Source organism: Coenobita brevimanus, chromosome 74 (genome assembly GCF_032717465.1).
Source record: "Coenobita brevimanus isolate Jiangsu-jjx chromosome 74, ASM3271746v2, whole genome shotgun sequence".
Classification (NCBI taxonomy): Eukaryota; Metazoa; Arthropoda; class Malacostraca; order Decapoda; family Coenobitidae; genus Coenobita; species Coenobita brevimanus.
Genome location: NC_137027.1, coordinates 27,691,741 through 27,706,740, shown reverse-complemented (window position 1 = coordinate 27,706,740; position 15,000 = coordinate 27,691,741). Strand labels below are relative to the sequence as shown.

Genomic DNA, 15,000 nt, shown 5'->3' with positions numbered 1-15,000 from the left:
GAGTGTAAAGTGGAGGGACTGTAAGAAAATGTTCTGGAGAGAAGTGAAAAGAGTAAGACAGGGTGGAAGTGAAGTTAGCAGGGGAGTGAAAGATAAACATGGTAGATTACTAGTGGAGAAGGGAGAAAAAGTGAGCAGATGGAGAGAACACTTTAAGGAATTGTTGAACGTAGAGGATGGAAGTAATGCGAGTATAAGTGGCTGGGGAATGGCTGGGAGAAGGAGGGAGGTGAGAAGACAGGTAGAAATCAGTAGGATAGAGGTTGTGGAAGCAATGAAGAAAGTTAAATCGGGGAAAGCCCCAGGAATTGATGGAGTGTGTGGTGAGATGCTGAAGCATGGGGGAGAGATAATAGTAGAATGGATGTGGAAGATGTGCAGATTGGCCTGGGAGGAAGGTAGAGTCCCGGAGGATTGGAAGTCAGGTATAATTATTCCCTTGTACAAAGGAAAAGGGGAAAAAGAAGTGTGTGGTAATCATAGGGGCATTTGTCTTCTTAGTATAATAGGAAAAGTGTATGGTAGGATACTTATAGACAGAGTTAGAGAAAGAACAGAGAAATTAGTTGGAGAAGAACAGGGAGGCTTTAGGAAGGGAAGAGGTTGTGTAGATCAGATATTCATTCTTAGATCTTTAGTGGAAAAGTTTCTAGAGAAGGGAAAGAAGTTGTATGCGGCTTTCATGGATTTGGAGAAAGCATATGACAGGGTGGATAGACAAGGATTGTGGAAAGTGTTAAGAATATATGGAGTAGATGGGAAGTTGTTGAATGCTGTGAAGAGTATGTATGATGGTGCTAAGGCTGCAGTGCGTGTGGATGGTGAACTAAGTGAATTTTTCTCTTTGAAAGTTGGTTTGAAACAGGGATGTGTCATGTCTCCATGGTTGTTCAATCTGTACATGGATGGGGTAATAAAAGAGGTACAAGGTAGGGTAGTGGATGTTGGAGTGGCCCTGGTGAGAGAGGATAGTGTTTGGAAACTCCCTGTACTGTTGTTTGCAGATGATACTGTGTTGTTGAGTGAAGATGAAGGGGAGCTGCAAGGCTTGGTGGATGAGTTTGAGAGAGTGTGTAAGAAACGGAACCTAAAGGTGAATGTAGGGAAGAGTAAAGTGATGGTCTTTGAGAGAGGTGAAGTCAGTGAATGTATAGCGAGGTTGGATGGTGAGGAATTGGAAAATGTGAGTACGTTTAAGTATTTGGGTAGTGTGATGAGTAAGGATGGAGGTTTGGAGGGTGAAGTGCTTGAAAGGGTACAGCAGGGAAGAAAGGTTGCTGGTTCCTTGAAAGCAGTGATAAGAAACAGGGAAGTGAGCATGGAAGTAAAAAAGTTACTACATGACAGTATTGTGATACCAACTCTAACGTACGGAAGTGAAGCTTGGACGTTGTTGGAAGGACACAAGTCAAGAGTGAGAGCAGTGGAAATGAGTTATTTAAGAGGAGCTTGTGGAGTCACGTGGAGAGACAGGCTGACGAATGAGGATATAAAGGAGCGTTGTGGTGTTGATGTGGATGTGATAGGAAGCGTTGTGAGGAACACACTGAGGTGGTTTGGCCATGTGGAGAGGATGGAGGGTGAAAGACTGACGAAGAGAGTGTATGTGAGTGAGGTGGAGGGTGGAAGAGGGAGGGGGAGACCGAGGATGAGATGGAGGGATGGGGTGGAGAGGTATATGAGAGAGGGGGGTGTGAGTTGGGAGCAGGGTAGTGAAATGGCGGGGGACAGGGCGACTTGGAGGCGATTTGTTTGTGGCCACCCCAAACGGGATTGAGGCGTCTGGCAATAGATAGATAGATAGATAGATTCGTGATGTTAAGTGCCTTTTGAAAAATCGTTATAGCTCTTCACTAGCGATTTATTCTGTCCACACACCGATATCCTCTCCTGTCTTAGATGCAAAGTACCGTATGTCGGTATGGAATTTTAAACTGAGATCTCGTTGCACATTTTCCTCAGATGTTTATTCTGATCATGTTAGGACTCCATATTATAATTACAAATCATAATAGATAGATAGTTAAATAGATAGATAGAGAGACAGATAGAAGCAGGGAGTCAGATAATGAGAAGGTACTGTGTCTGCAAGAATCGAGCAATGCTAAACATGCTTACACACTCTTAACTCAAGGAATGCTTTATAGGCACACGACAGCGCCTAGTGACCATACACACACATACACACATACTCACACACAGGCTTCTAGAACTTTCCAATCACAAGGAACACACGTGATACGTCTCCTGTTTCACCAGAATTTAGGAAAGAGAAGTCAGAAGGAAGCTAGCGATAGAACAGACAGGTCGCAGGGAGAAGGGCTTAGCAACTTGAGAGAGAGACAGAGAGAGCGAGACAAGGAGATAGCTAGCGGGACTCTACTTTATACTTCGCTCTGTGTGAGAGACTTGTTAATATTTCCAAGACAAATAAAAATAGTCCCATACTATTCTTTACCTCTCCTGTCACTACATGACAAATGGGAAAGAAGATTATCTACTCACGAAGCTACTCAAGTATAACAACCGCTCGTCCACAAGTCTAATATATATATAACTCCACTACAAGTAACTACAAAGTCTTATATGACATTTGGTAGCAGCGAACGTATACGAACCTCGTCTACGAATCAACATTGAATTCCTACAAAATATGAAGATTGAAAACAAGAATACCTCTCACAACCAACAACTCACAAATAGCTCCTGACACTTCTCTCTAACCCCCCCTCTGTCTCCCCGATCATCAAGCTGATGTAGAGGTGAAGAAGTCACAGGACGCCTTGCAAGTAGTTTAACAATATATTGATACAAACAATCTTGCAACTTCTACGACGAACCAGCGAACTACAACCATCTACAATCAACTACAAGTAACAACTCTACGAGTCGTCTGTATAATCTTCTACACGCACCTACAAGTAGCGGCGGTCTTCATCCTACAACGAGTAAATCACAAGAAAAAAGGACCACGAATTCCTCGAGGAAGAAAACCGGAACAAACAAACGAAGAGTGAGACACGACTCATAACTCATCTTACTCACTCGTCTTCACTCACGTTATTCATCGCTACTCATTCACTCACCTCAGCTACCAGTGTGGGAAGTCGACGTCATCATGCGTGCTTGCTGAAAAGACGCCACGTCAGTCAACTCACCACCTGCACCACCACTCACACCATTCCCACCACGGTAAAAATTAGTGAGTTACATAGTTACTTCATTTATACAATACACAGTGATAGACAATAAGCTTCTGCACAAACATATAAAACGTGCTGTATAGTTACAGCTTAATTACACATACTTCAGTTATCTGCATAACTCAAACACTAAATAATCACCAACAATAAATATTCTACACTGTATAATATCATTCAATTATTATAGCATTTATTTACTACCAACGAGTGTTACCATTTATACCTACATAAAATACGTGTTTCTTACGTACAACTATACATTATTACATCTACAAAGTAATAAAGAAAATATACCATCACAGTTACTCAGTGAGCGATTAAAAGAACTATATTTAACATTTATTAATTAATGCTACCTAGTGGAAACAGATAAATTAAGTTACAAGGAAAACCAGAAAAAAGAAAAAAAAAAAAAAGGCCAACACAAATGACGTTAGCAAGAGTGAACATCTTCAACACAATCGTGAAGACAATGATTTCCACACAGTGCTGACACACATATTACCCACGATAGGTACAAGAGAACAACAAGTCAGTGTATATAGTTAATACTGTATATAGTGTATATTTTTTTTTTATATAAAATAACAAAATATGGGACTATATAATATCATTTTCAGTTATATCTGTGCAATATAAACTAAACTTTAAAAAAGTATCCAAAGGAAATTAGCCAGTAATTATGCAACCATGAACAACACAGAAAAAGCGTACACAAGCGAAGAAAAACAAACCATAGAAAATCAATACATACAAAAAAAAAGAAAAGAAAAAGACAGAAAAAGTAAGAAAGGAAAAAGAGAGAAATAGAGTAAGATCACATAACAAACGATATGTAACAAATATGTAACTCCATATTATAATTATGTAACGACAAACGATTGCATTATGTTACACTTGCTACAATTATGTAACTACAAACGATATGTAACAATTATGTAACGACAAATGATTGCATTATGTTACACTTGCTACAATTATGTAACTACAAACGATATGTAACAATTATGTAACGACAAACGATTACATTATGTTAGGACTCCATATTATAATTACAAATCATAATAGATAGATAGATAAATAGATAGATAGAGAGACAGAAGCAGGGAGTCAGATGATGAGAAGGTACTGTGTCTGCAAGAATTGAGCAATGCTAAACATGCTTACACACTCTTAACTCAAGGAATGCTTTATAGGCACACGACAGCGCCTAGTGACCATACACATACATACACACATACTCACACACAGGCTTCTAGAACTTTCCGATCACAAGGAACACACGTGATACGTCTCCTGTTTCACCAGAATTTAGGAAAGAGAAGTCAGAAGGAAGCTAGCGATAGAACAGACAGGTCGCAGGGAGAAGGGCTTAGCAACTTGAGAGAGAGACAGAGAGAGCGAGACAAGGAGATAGCTAGCGGGACTCTACTTTATACTTCGCTCTGTGTGAGAGACTTGTTAATATTTCCAAGACAAATAAAAATAGTCCCATACTATTCTTTACCTCTCCTGTCACTACATGACAAATGGGAAAGAAGATTATCTACTCACGAAGCTACTCAAGTATAACAACCGCTCGTCCACAAGTCTAATATATATATATATAACTCCACTACAAGTAACTACAAAGTCTTTTATGACAATCATTGCACACTGATATGCTCTTGCATTACTGCAATCTGTTTCAATATTGAGCAATATAAATAACGCTCAAAAGTGTAGAAATGTTTTATGCTAAAATATAATAATAATAATAATAATAATAATCCATCCATCATCCAATACTACATTGCCCCATGAGGAGCGTAGGAGCCCGGGGCTAGGCAAGGAAGTCCTGATATTTAAGATGAGTGATCATCCTCACTCACTCCTGAGTGGCATTACGTGAGCAATCACCGGCTTAATCCGATTGGAGCACCGTAATTACCCACTAAACCACCAGACGCCAAAATCTGGTTATATGGATACTACCCAGCGTAGTAAATGGTTTCGTGGTGAACAGGAAACCATTTGGCTTGTCACTCAGTGTAGACTCATCCACAGGCAGAAGGAAGAGGAAAGAATGAAGGAAAGAAAACCAGAAGAAGGAATATAAAGTTACCCATAGGCAGAAGGACGAGGACAGAATGAAGGAAGAAAAGAAAAAAGATAATGGAAGACAAGAAGGATGGAATAGAGGAAAGGGCAGACATCCGAGAGCAGCACAACCTCGAGTGATTGGATGGTGAGCGCCCCCACCTACTACCGATAAATAATAATAATAATAATAATAGTGATACATAGCTAAGGAAGAGCTATTACGAAGCCTGCTATCCCACTAAGAATAAGTTATGTATAATATTGTTTTCACACACACACACACACACACACACACACACACACACACACACACACAGATTTATTTCCTTTTTTCATCAGTGTAATTTTTCTTCTTATATATGACTGTTTCGTTGTATTTTTCACTTTATAATAATAATATCTATCTATATACCTAGGCTGCTTCCCCCAAGGAAGCAGTAGTAGTAGTAGTAGTAGTAGCAGCAGCAGTGTATCATTACTACTCCCACTACCATTGTCATTATTATTATTATTTTTATAACTATCACTGTTATTATCCTCACCATTATTCCATATGGTGGGGATATAGGAATCGCCCCTGTCCGTCCGTCTTTCCGTCCGGGCCTGTATCTCGTAAACTACCAGGTGGATTGGCTTCCTATCACACAGAAAGATAGAGTATGTGTCGTAGTTGATGCCCGTATAGGTAAAATTGCCATATTGTCTGTACTTCACGAGCTATGACCATATAAGGAAAAATCTGTCTTACCCCCACCAAGGAGGTTGTGTTTTACCCCGCGTTGGTTTATTTGTCTGTCTGTCTGTCAGCAGGATTATTCATAAAGTTGTGAGCGGATTTTGATGAAATTTTGTGGAATGGTGGGCTATGGGCCAAGGAAGAATGATTAAATTTTGGGACGGATCTGGATCCAGTGTATCGCGCACAATATCACCAAAATTTCGCAGTGAATTTCAGTGAAATTTTATGGAATGATGGGCCATGGACCAAAAACGAAAAGATTAAGTACGGGGCGGATCCGGATCCTATATGGCATTGGCGGAGGTAAGCTCTCTCTCAGCGCTTTCTAGTATTATACAGCATTTTGGAAAATTCTTGCTGGATTCTCTTCGTATCTTACAGAAAGGAAGAGTATAAGCCCTGGTTTATATCCTTATATATGAAACTGGCACATTGTATTATACGAGCTATATCCATACAAGGAAACTAATCTGTAAATAGCTGAATCTTGGAAACTACTTGCTGGATCATCTTAGCGTCTTAAAGAACAAAAAGCGGTGCTTGGCACAGGAAACCAGTGCCCGGCAGTCATTTTAGTACTGACGTATAAACACAACAGGATATTTAGTCAAAGATGTCATATAAAATTTGGAGTAAATCTGGTGAAATCTTACAATTTTTAGCCCATTTGTAATTTTAGGCCCTACCAACCTGACATTGACCCTCCTACTGTTAAGTGGAGGGTGACCTCCTGATGTAATAATAATAATAATAATAATAATAATAATAATAATAATGTTTATTTCCACCAACAGTGGCTATTCTTGTTACATAACATATACACAAAGTATTTACAACACATGACTGAAGAATGACAGCCTAATTTTTTCTAAGACTGCAACCTTATTTGGGTACATGTCCTGTAGCATTATTTATATACAATGTGTTGTTATATATTAAATTGTATCATTATTTACATTGCAGTTTTAGACGGGGATTCTTCATATATTTATTACAGAAGTAATGAAGAACTCCAGTAGAATATACATATGGGTTACTTCATAGGTTCTTCCTTATCATTATGCACCGTTGGTGCCTAAGGGTTAAGTTCATTTATTGCACATTAGATTTACAGATAAGATGATTCTTAATGTTACTGTCAGAGATAGGCGAGTTCTTTATGATAATAATAATAAAAGTAGTAGAAGTAGTAGTAGGAGTAATAGTAGTAGTAGTAGGATGAGTAATAGAAGTATTATTATTAGTAGTAGTACTAGCAGTAGCAGTAGTAGTAGTAGTAGTAGTAGTAGTAGTAATAGTCGTAGTAGTAGTAATAGTAGTAGTAGTAATATGAGTAATAAGTGATAATAATAATAACTGAAAATAATGATGATAGTGATAATAATAACAGTAATAATTATAATAATAATAGTAATAATAATAATAGTAGTAATAATAATAGTAATTATAAAAACTATTAATAATAATAATAGTCGTAGTAGTAGTAGTAGTAATAGTAACAGATATAATAATATTGATAGTAACTGTAACAGTAGTTGATAGAGGTACTAGTAAGGATTGGTAAAGGTTAGTACTAGTGTGCTGAGGGGTTAAGGGGACTGTGGTAGTGTGGGGGAGGGGGAGTGTTTACTGAGGGATGGCTACGAGGGTGGTGTAGGCCAGGGGGTGGGAGGCGAGGTTTAGCGCAGGAGAGAGAGAGAGAGAGAGAGAGAGAGAGTAGTTAGTTTGTACATACACATACAGTAGTTGTTTTGTGTTGGTTTTCAGTATTTATCAAGGAGTACATTTTTTAGTCTTAGCTTAAAGGTTTTTAAGTTACTGGACTCCTTGACATACGGGGGAAGTTCATTCCACAGTTTAGGTCCCTGTACTAATAGGGATCTTGCACCAACATCTGTGTTAACCTTGGGAACATAGAGATTATTGCGTTGCCTTGTGGTACTGCAGGTGACATCAGTTACAGTGGAAAGATTTAAGAAGTAGTCAGGGTATAGATTATATAGTATTTGAAGATGGGAACCCCTGTGTCAAGAATTATTTTACTTTTTATGGTTAACCATCCTAGATCTTTTATGATAGGGGTTACATGGTCGTATTTTTTTGCTCTTCCATCTACAATTTTAGCTGCAAAATTCTGGAGTTTTTGAGCATTTGTTACAATAGTAGTGTTTGTTGTTCCCCATATTATATTACAGTAATTTAAAATGCTTAGCACTAGTGACTGTACAGTGATTTTGCGAGTTCCTTTGTAAAATTAATCCTTAATTCTATTAACATACATTAGCATTTCCATTACTTTTTTGTTCATTTCATTAATATGTTTGTCGAATACCATATACCGGTACCTGTCTATATATGCATCAAGATTTTTTACATGTGTGGTTGGTTCGATTGTGTTGTCATGGAGTTGTATTTTGATGTTTCTTGATAATTTCGATAGTAATTGTCGAGTCCCTATAAAGATGCATTGTGTTTTGTTTGGGTTCATCATCAGCCCTTTTCTGAGGAAGTACAGGCTAGCTTTGCGTAGGGTTTCCTCTGTTTGTTTATGAGAATGTTGATCTCGTTTACTGTGTTACTGTGGAGAAATTGAGTATCATCGGCGTATTGTACTGGTATACAGTCAGTGATGTATTCTGTCACGTCGTTTACAAGTATATTGAATACTATTGGACCTAAAATTGAGCCTTGGGGGACACCATAGTTTATGAGTAATTTTGAGGAGACAGTACTATTTAAACGGACTGACTGTGTTCTTTCACACAGCTGTCAAACCAAAAAGTGTCTACTTTTGTTTTAATAAGTTTTTCATAGAATGGTGTGACTGACGCAATCGAAGGCCTTGGATAGGTCGCATATACTTAATAACGATATTCGTTTATTATCCATATTGTTATAGATTTTGTTAGTGATGACCGGCTGTTTCAGTAGATAATTTAGGTCGAAAGCTGTGCTGGTTGTTAGAGAGAAGTTTATTAGATTCTAGGAATGTTGTGAGCTGTGTTGATACGATTTTTTCGAGGATTTTAGAGAAAATGGGGAGAAGAGAGATAGGAAGATAGTTGCTGGTATTGCTTTTTTCTCTGTTTTTAAAGAGAGGGGAAACTATTGCGTGTTTCCATAGTTTAGGGAAGACACCGGTAGTGATAGAGGTGTTTATGATAAATGTTAAGTAGAAAGCAATAACGAACACGGAATCTTTAATGAAGCGAAGGGAAATGTTGTCAGAGCTGAACGATTCAGATTCGTTAAGATGTTTAATAGTTAGAATCACCGTATCTATGTCAACGGGATGGGGCCGGAAGTGCGAGGCTGTGCTATTTATAAATATTTCACTTTCGCATTCGACCGTACTTTGGCTGTCTTGTAGGGAGCGCTGGGCTTTGTCATAGGTATTTTTTCCGACGTTAGCAAAGTAGGCATTAAAATCATCGGTTTTGTTTTGTTCGTTTTCTGCTATGCATGTACTGGATTTGAGTTTGAGGGAAGGAATTATGTCTTTTACTGTTTTCCAGGTTGAGGAGGTATTTTTGGAGTTTGTAAGCTGACTGTGATAATATTCTTTCTTTTGTTATATATACTAGTCTTTTAACCTGTTTCTTTAAATCTTTATATTGACTCTGTAATGTCGGATTCAGTCGATCTGTTTTTAGGATTTTCTGGGCACCATTTCTGTTTTTCGTAGCTTCACGTATTTCGTCGGTCATCCAAGGGGCGGGGGGTCGGCGTATCTTCTCGGTAACCATAGGAGCACAAAACTGTAAGTTTTTGGTGATGATTGATGTTAATGTATTTACTTGTTCGTTTACGTTATCTGTGTTTAATATTCTATTTAGGTTATCGGTTTCATTGAGAATTTGCCAGCAGGTGTCCTTATCATACTGGCGTAAGTCACGAAAAGTGTGTAGGGTGGCGGGTCGTTTTGTCTTACTAATATTGACTATAGTAAGTTATAAGATTGTGGTCTGCAACAGGATGAGGGATTACGTCGGAGTTCAGTACCAAGTCGGGTTTGTTAGTAATAATTACTTCGAGTTGGGTGGCTGAGGTAGGTGTGATTCTGGTGGGTTTATTTATGATTTGTATTAATTTATTGTTTCTGATAATACGATGTAATTTACTATTATTCTGAAGAAGATCATCATTTAGATCGCCAAGGAGAAAGATTGGTTTGTTATGTGCGCACACTGTTCGTAGGACATCGACGATATAGTCAAAGGAGTTTGAGTGGGCCTTAGGGTGTCTATACATGCAGCCTATTATAACTCAAGGCATTTTTCTGCACTGAACTTTTAGCCATAAATCCTCAATACCTGTTTGCTGTGTTACGTTTGTTTCAATGATGTCTGAGTTTAGGGACTGCTTAACATATACACAAACACCTGACCCACGGCCATTATCACGTCTGTGCACAGTGTAGTTGGGTATATTTACATACGCATTCGGAGTGTGGGGAGATAGCCAAGTCTCACTGACACAAAGGACATCCATGTTTCTGTCATTTATTAATGTCTTTACTTCTTCCAAGTTGGCTAGTAAGGACTGAGCATTTATATGTTCAATAGGGAGAAAAACTTTTTTAAATTAGAGCCTTGACCATCGGCTTGACCTTCTTTGCCACAAACCCAGCGAGTGTAAAGATGGCAGACTCGACTTTTGTGGCCATAGTTATAACACTTGGAGCACTGTATTTTATGTTATAGGATGCAAATTTGAAATGTGCACATTTAGGATTTGGTTTCATGTCGATGTGACGAATTTGAAGAGTTATGGCGGAAAAATTTGTTTACATTTATTTGGGCCCACAACCTGGGCCTTAGCCCGATTAGACCCAAAATTTAATCAGTCATTCAGAAGGTCGTAGTCCATCATCCCTATAATTTTAGTCAAAATCGCACCTCTAGTTTTTACGTAAAGTTGTTAACAGACAGACAGACAAACAAACAAACAAATAGACAGACAAACCGAGTGAAAACAATAGCCTACGAATCTCCGAGCCCCTCCGGGGCGGGTAGGGGTAAAGATAGTGTACGAGACCTAGTTTATGCCACTACTGTATATATATACGAGTATATATATGAAATCGGCACAACTATTAGTGCATATCTATATATTCTTCACCGCATGATGGGGAGACGTCCTTGTTAAAGTCTTGTTATTATTGGTGTTATCATTATTATTATTATTACCACTGCAATTATCATTATTATTATTATCACTCACTGCTACTGTTATTATTATTACTATTGTCAATTTTACTATCATTGTCACTATCACTACTACTGTTATCATTATCACTGCTACTCTTATCACTACTATTATTATTATCACCACTACTATTATTATCATCAGTACTACTATTATTATCATCAGTACTACTATTATTATTATCACCACTACTATTATTATCATCAGTACTACTATTATTATCATCAGTACTACTATTATTATTATCACCGTCACTATTATTATCATCAGTACTACTATTATTATCATCAGTACTACTATTATTATTATCACCGTCACTATTATTATCATCAGTACTACTATTATTATTATCATCACAACTGCCATTATAAGCATCACTACTACTGTTACAACTTATTATCACTATCACTACCGTGCTATTATTATCACTACTGCTATTATTATCATTACTACTACTATTATCATCACAACTATTATTATTATCACTGCTACTATTATTGTTATTATCACTACTACTAATATTATTATTTCAGTTATTATTATTAACATCACTACTTCTATCGGTACTACTATTATTATCATCACTACTACTATTATTGTTATCACCACTGCTATTATTATCACTACTGCCTTTATCATCACTACTATTACTATTATCACTTATTATTGTCACTGCCATCATTATCACTGCTACTCTTAATACGAGTACCACTACGATTATTATTATCACTACGACTATTACTATCAAAAATACTATTTTCATTATCACTGCTGCTCTTACCATTATCATCATCACAACTACTGTTATCATCACTACTACTATTATTTTTACTTCCTAACCCACAACAGGTGAGAGTAAGCCCGCGTGTTCGTCCTCTCCCTGCTGCACCACGCTAGCAGACGGCACGTGTTACTGCCGCCCAGGATGCCCCTACAAAAGGATGAGGTCATCCGGGGAGCCCACTACTACCACAAAGACAACGAAGACGACCAGTACGACTCGAGGTGACCCCAGCATCGGCAGTGTGAGTAGTGGTAAAGGTCGTCGTGAAGCCCCCAGTGGTCGTCGCGCAGTATGACAGTCGTAAGCAAGAACTCGGCTCCTTTATCCTCAACAAGAACGACAAGAACACCAACAAAAACAACAATAACAGAAAACAAGAATGACAAATAAACAAGAACAAAGAACAAGAACAACAATACCACCACAACAACTACAAAACAACAAAGTAAAAACAAAGGAAACAAACAACAGCAAAAACAATAACAAGAATCCGTCAACAACAAAAACAATGACAAATATAGTCCTTTCATCTTAGCTTGGCCCAGATTTTCGTCCTTTTGCGGCCTGTTTCACGTAGCTCAGTGGCAGAATAAGACAATACTACGGCTATACATCCTTCCCATAGCACTTCTTCGTGACTAACAATTTGAAGGGGGTTAATGAGGGCTATATCTCCCCCCTTCTCTCGTTCCAAAATTCCCTCCTGTGCTTAATAAAATCACTTGGATGTGATATGGATTACATGAAAAGGTAAAAAAAAAAGATAATGTTTCTCTCTCTCTCTCTCTCTCTCTCTCTCTCTCTTCAAATATATTGTTCAGAGAGTGAAATACCGTGTCTCATTATCCTGTGTGGTGTGGTGTGATGCGGGTATTACTGACTGATGTGGTATTATCCTGTGTGGAGGTGTGGTGTGATTGTTACTGACTGGGGTGGTATTATCCTGTGTGATGGTGTGGTGTGGGTATTATTGACTTGTGTGGTATTACCCTGTGTGGTGGTGTGGTGTGATGTGGTGTGGCTATTATTGACTGGTGTGGTGTAGTGTGGTGTGTGGTGTGGCTATTATTGACTGGTGTGGTGTAGCGTGGTGTGTGGTGTGGCTGTTATTGACTGGTGTGGTATTATCCTGTGTGGTGGTGTGTTGTGGGTATTACTGACTGGTGTGGTATTGTCCTGTATTTCGGTGTGGTGCGGTGTGGGTATTATTGACTGGTGTGGTATTATCCTGTGTGGTGGTGTGTTGTGGGTATTACTGACTGGGGTGGTATTATCCTGTGTGGTGGTGTGGTGTGGGTATTATCGACTGGTGTGGTATTATCTTGTGTGGTGGTGTGGGCTGGTGTGGGTATTGCTGACTGGGATTATAGACAGAGAAATCCAGACAGCAACAGTCCCCTTGCTTCTTTCAGGCTGTCTGGTAGAGAGTTTAAAAGGCTAGAGGTCATAGAAAAAGGGAGAGACTGACTGAGGGCGATAGTTCCTCATCTGAGAGGGGAAAGATGATGAAATGATGGTGATGACGATGGTGATGATGATGAAGAGGAGGAGGAAGAGCAGAATGATGGTGGTAATGGTGGTTGTGGTAATGATGGTGGATAATGCGAAGAAGAGTAGGAGAAGAAAAAGAACGGTACTTGTGGACATTCCATAACACCTCCTCCTTAACAATTTTATACAGACATTACACTCCAATTTACTTCTATATCTTACTAACGTAAATTATGAATGTATTTAAAAGATATACATAACATACGAGGGAAGAATAACGTGGAGCAGGTAAAATGATTCGCCAAACAGTAACTGTTATTTTTGAGAACGAGAGAGAGAGAGAGAGAGAGAGAGAGAGAGAGAGAGAGAGAGAGGCTAGTTTTTGCTGATCTTACTAAAAGTAATTATTCCTAGTTCTTTCATTTTCATTTCACTTCTCTGGTATTACACCATCCATCCCTTCCTTCCCCACTCCCCCCTTCCCTCTCTCATTCCCCATCTCAGTAGTAGTGGTAATGGTGTATAGATGTTGATGGTGTCTGTGTGGCCTAGAAGACCCGTCGACGACAAACAAGCAACACTTTCATGTGGCAGACAGAGCCAGGCCAGGGTGGGAACAGGGTCCTTCCACACGGCGAGGTGCAGGTAAAATGAAGGAGGCATTCCCCCAAGAGCTGTGTATAGGATACCTAAGAGTACTGCAGTAGTGCCACACAGACTTTGTCTACTTGGTAAATGTGGTTGAGTTCCCTGTCTGGGAGTGTTGTGCAAGGCCAGCTGTGTATAGGAGATATGTATGAACAGTAGTGTTAGAACAGACATTCTCTACTTGGTAAATGTGGATGAGTTCCCCGCCCGGGAGTGTTTCGCATGGGGAGCTACCACTCCATTGCCACGGTAGAACCTCGTAGGACGATGGTAACCTTGCAGCTACTAACTTCCTGGTGGGCTATACGGTGCTACACCTTGCCCAAGGGTGACCCGGGACTATGCAGGGTAGGGGCGTCCATCTTCTCTGAACCGGACACATCGCACGGGCACATACCCATAGTGTGTTAGGTAATGATGAGCAATTAAACAAATAATACTCGTTTTACTCTAATTTGGCCAAGATTTATGGGTTATTTTGTAGTTTATTTCACACTTTACATTCCTTCCATAGCACTTCTTCATGACTGGCATCATATTCTACTGTTAATCTCTTGTAACAGCCTAGAATTCAAGATGGAGAGATGGCAACTTTAGGCCAAGTTAAAGTGAAAATGGTATAATAGACAATGGAGTATAGAGGAAGACAGACAGCAGTAGGGAATCCATTATATATATATATATATATATATATATATATATATATATATATATATATATATATATATATATATATATATATATATATATATATATATATACTTTTTCGCACAGGGCAACAACCTTAAAGTGAAGAAACACTGGTCAAATTCTCACTACCCCGCGACCATTTTCCCTTCGAGTGA

At 38.7% G+C, this 15,000-nt stretch overlaps 1 long non-coding RNA gene across 1 annotated transcript in view; it reads left to right on the top strand.

Moving 5' to 3' along the window:
• LOC145407887 (uncharacterized) overlaps positions 1-12,814 on the top strand; it is a 563,348-nt gene extending 550,534 nt beyond the window's left edge. Inside the window, exon 2 of the long non-coding RNA XR_013898809.1 lies at positions 12,082-12,814. This is a non-coding gene — a long non-coding RNA (uncharacterized LOC145407887). The remainder of the gene's footprint in view (positions 1-12,081) is intronic.
• Positions 12,815-15,000: the final 2,186 nt, after the last annotated feature.